Source organism: Camelus dromedarius, chromosome 24 (assembly GCF_036321535.1).
Source record: "Camelus dromedarius isolate mCamDro1 chromosome 24, mCamDro1.pat, whole genome shotgun sequence".
NCBI lineage: Eukaryota > Metazoa > Chordata > Mammalia > Artiodactyla > Camelidae > Camelus > Camelus dromedarius.
Window position 1 is genome coordinate 12405725 of NC_087459.1, and position 4560 is coordinate 12410284.

General features: G+C 48.8%; 1 non-coding gene across 1 annotated transcript; it reads left to right on the top strand.

The window, feature by feature from the left end:
* Positions 1–3673: 3673 nt before the first annotated feature.
* TRNAT-CGU (transfer RNA threonine (anticodon CGU)) lies at positions 3674–3745 on the top strand. Its single transcript has one exon. It is a non-coding gene; the product is annotated as a tRNA-Thr (tRNA).
* Positions 3746–4560: the final 815 nt, after the last annotated feature.

A 4560-nucleotide genomic window follows, 5' to 3' on the forward strand; every position in this document is an offset into this window, starting at 1 on the left:
AGACCCAAAGGTAAAAGCTAAAATGATTAAAAAAAAAAAAATTCTAGGAGAAAACCTTCGTGACCTAGGTAAACAAGATTTCTTAGACAGGACACAGGCACAAAGCATGAAAGAAAAACATTGATAAATTGGACTTCATCAAAATTAAAAACTCCTGCACTTTGAGAGACCCCCATTAAGAGCATGCAAAGGCAAGTCAGAGTAGGAGAAAAGACTCACAATACGTGTATCTGACAAAAGATTTGTATCCAAAATATACAACGAACTCTGATGATTCAATAATAGAAAGACAAACAAGCTCTAAAAATAGACAAAAGATCTGAGTAGACACTTCATGAAAGACGATGTAACAAATGGCCAAGGAGCGCATGGAAAGGTGCTTAACATCATTAGTCATCAGGGAAATGCAAATTAAAAGGAGAGACCACCAGGCCCCCTAGAGTAGCTAAAATCAAAAAAGACACGATTTGAAAGATGTGACCAAACTGGGACTCAGATATTTCTGATGGGAACGCACAATGGCTCCCCCTCACTGGTCCCCGGCCCCTTATTCCATGTGTCCTCCACCCATTCAATTCACAGGCTCATATAATCTGCCTGGCCCCACAAAGCATTTGAGGCGCTCCGTCTGCTCTAAAACCTGGAATTTATCAGATAAAGCCATGCACAGGGGCTGTGGTCTCTGGTCCTGGTCCTGGGGGTCTAAGCTGTCTGTCACTAACAGTGTGGTTGTTGGGGATGCTAACATGTGAATAGCTAAGTGAGATTTCTTCAGGCATTTCTTGATTTAGGTTATCAGAGAAAAGCCTGCTGTCATCACCTCAGGTGACCTAAATATCCAAGCCTGAAGAGCTGTGGGGTTTTTCCCCTTCTTCTGCAAGAAAATGAATTTCTCCACGAATACTTTAAAGCAGTGGTTCTCAAAGTGAGCGCCTGGACCAGTAGCACCGTGCGGCCTGGGAGGTTGTAAGAAAGGCAAAGTCGGTCTGCATCTTCCTGCTAAAAACTGTGACATCCCTTTCCCAGAAACACACACATTTTACATACACTTTTGGGGAATTCACAGATTTCTTAGTCTTGAGTGCAATGTGCCTCAGATAAAGAATTCCTGCTGGGGGGGGGGGGGCAGGCACAGAGAAATAGAGGGTCAGGGGGAAAAAAGGTTTAAAACTGTATTTTTTTTTCTAAAATGGAAAAAAAGTAACAATTTCAACACGTAAGAAATGTAGACACTTATGAAGTATTCAGAACTAGGCAACTCAGTTATACAGATGAAACAAAAAGATCAAAAGTATTCCATCATGTCACCTGGCCCTGTCACCAGCTCAGTTTTCACATTGCTTACTTTTAAAACATCACCTTCCCAGACTCCTCAAAGCATCATCTGCATCAACCAACCCTAGTTCCTGCCCCCAGCATCTGGGGAGGCCTGGGTGGGGGTCACAATTATTTGTGTTGCATCAGGACTCCCCTGCCCCAGTGACCCTGTAAGGACACAGGAAACATTCGCTGGATTTAAGTTCTTAACATAAGGGTGAACCATGGACAACTCACCACTGAGAAGTTGTAAGTTTCTGCTTGATCAGGGAAGGGCTAATCAGAAGTTCAGTACCAGGACTGTCCTGAAACCATGGTTGGAGGGCACTGACCAACGTTCTGGAGAATCCACATGTTAATTTCTTCTGCAATATTTTTTGAGGACCAACCTAGGCAGGTACCATTCTAAGACGCTAGGGTCAAGACAGACAGATCCTCCAGCCAGGTGTCCAAGATCTGTGGCCTCTCTGGGCTCCGTGCACCAGTGAGACAAGCAGGATCAGACCACCCAGCACCCGTGTTCTCTACTTTAGAGCTCAGAAGGTCGGCAGACCAGCCTTTTTCAGGACAGCCCAGACCCTGGGTACCTTGGGCATCCCACCTGCCCATCAAGGTACAGATACACCTCTATCATTCAATCTCCTCCCTCCCTTCAGAAGACAAAGCTGAAAAAAGCACCTGTTAACATCTAATCTCCATTCCACCTGCCAGTTAGTTCTGGGCTCAGCTCCCATGTGATGTCCTCTCATCTGCAAATTTCTTTTCACTTTTTATAAGCCCCATCACGTTTGCACAATAATTCCAACAACTCAATGAACACCAAAAAAAGGAAGGGGACAATGGAACCAATTTAATCATCAACAATTTGGAAGCAATGTTCAGTAACGCATGTTGTAATTCTGAAAATGTTCAATCTTTTTTTAAATTAAGGAGCTACAGTGAGGTTTGCAGGTATTGGATCTCAAGCACTCCGGATGCAGTGTCTCAGGGTTCCTGTCCCAGCATCTGAGGGTAACTGTTGTTGACTTTTCCAGCCACCTGCCCAAACCTTGACATTTAAAGCAACTTGGTGAACACATCCTCCTGGTATTTTTAGGTTTTCTATTTGCTTATACACCTACAGGGTGGGCAGTGGACATTCTTAATTTCTGTCTCATCCCCTACAAGCATCACTGGTACCCGGTGGCAAAGACGCATGTAGCAGAATGTTCTGTGCAGCAAAAGAGCTGCAGACAACCCAAGGCCTTACTCCCAGAACTGATTAAATCTGATACAGCCACTAGTTGGGAAACTATGCAGCTATTAAAGAGAATAAGGTAACCCATCCATGCATAATATTATAGTAGATGACACAGTATACATAGTTCACGAGGCAATACTGTGATTGTACACATCACATTAATGCATAAGAGAAACTTAATTTTAAAATAGTATAAGCCATTACTTGTTGTGATTATATCGTATTATGTACTACAAGCCATTGTACTAATTTACCATATTCATACATTAATTCATGGAAAATCAAAGTGCACAGAACTGTAAAGTCAGTCTATCTGAATAAAAACAAAAGAGCACATGTTACTATATAAATATGTATACGCGGATCAATTGTCTAAAGCATTGGGGCTCAGCCTTTCCCGCGCATCAGCATCACCTGGAGAGCTCGTTAAAGCCCAGACCGCTCGGCTCCACCAGGTCTAATTCGGCAGGTCTGGGGTGAGCCGAAGAAACTGCAATCCTAACCAGCTCCCAGGTGACGCTGCTAATCCCGGAGCCAGGCACACACCCACTCCACGGTGGCGATCTAGGGAAAGAGGAGCTTTGGGATTTTTGTTTTAGAAAACTTACACGTTCATTCAGCAGCTCTTGTTGAGCGTCTGCTCCGTGCGGGGCGGCCGTGGACCACCGCGGGATCCTGCTGGTAGCCGCACTGCTCACCCTTCCTCCGCCTCCCCGGTGCCTCACCCGAGAGGGGAAACTGAGGCTCCGAAACTGGTCTTCGCGGAGTCTCTCTGGCGGAGCCGGGATTCGAACCCCAGGCTACGACGCCAGCTAGCGTCCCGCCCGCTCCCAAATTCCACACGACTTCCTCCCGCCGAGGCCGTGGGGACTCCAGGGACGCCGCCCTGAGTCCGCTCAGACACGCGGGGGCGGAGGGACCTCTCTGCAGGTCCGCTGCCCGGAGTTAGTACGGCCGGCCTGCCGGCGCGCGCACGCTGGAGCCCAGCCCCGCCCCACCGGCTGCTGCGAGGGGGCGGGGCCGGCCAGGCGCGCTTGCGCCCGCGCTCGTGCCCGCGGGGCGAGCTCGCGGGAGTAGCGCCAGAATAGAGGCTCGCCGAGCCACCACTTTAACGCAGGCGCGGTGGCCAAGTGGTAAGGCGTCGGTCTCGTAAACCGAAGATCACGGGTTCGAACCCCGTCCGTGCCTACCGTCTGTCTTTCCTACTAGGGGGTGACTTTTTAGGAGTGGGACCACTTTTCAAGGGTGATCATCAGTAGTCTACACCTCCTGGTTCCCGAACGTAAATATACGCCCCTAAGTGACTACCGGGCCAACTGTTTTAACCCCGTTTGGGTTCAGACTCCCTCCTGCACGGAAAGTCAGAGTCCGGGTGGTCCGGCCTTGGCGCGTCTGTGCCACAAACAGCCCACGGGGCGTTCTACTCCCGGGGGACAGCGCCCCCGTGCGGTCCCCGGACGCCTCGTCCTAGGGGGAATCGCAAGCTCCAAGGCCCCAGGGGTCACGTCGAAACCGTGGCCCGAGCGATAATTTTAGCTCAGAAAAACCTTACAGCGGATGGCGCTTCAAGAACCACTAAGCATTTTTCTAAACATTACAGTCCAACTTTATCCACTCTAATGAGAGAACTGCCATTGCCTGATACTGAGCCCACACCCAGAGTCAGCTGGTGTCTGGCTTGCTATTTTTAAAAGGAAATCCATTGTAGGCATCACATTACAGAGAGGAAATCCTGCCCAGACTTGGAGCTGTTCTGACATGAAAAATCTAAACTTCCCTCTCTCGGAGTCTCCGTTTGCCCCTCGGAAAATGGGTCTCTGGTCGGCGTTGGCGTTTGTGAAGCAGCCGCCCGAGAGACCGGCTGTAGAGGCGGCCTCAGTGAAGGTGGCACCTACTTTCCTTGCCTCACCAGAGGAGGCACCACGGGGCTGCTCCAATGCAGTTAAAAATGTTATGCAATTACCTCAACCTCCAGGAGCTGGCATATTGTATAATCTGAAAAC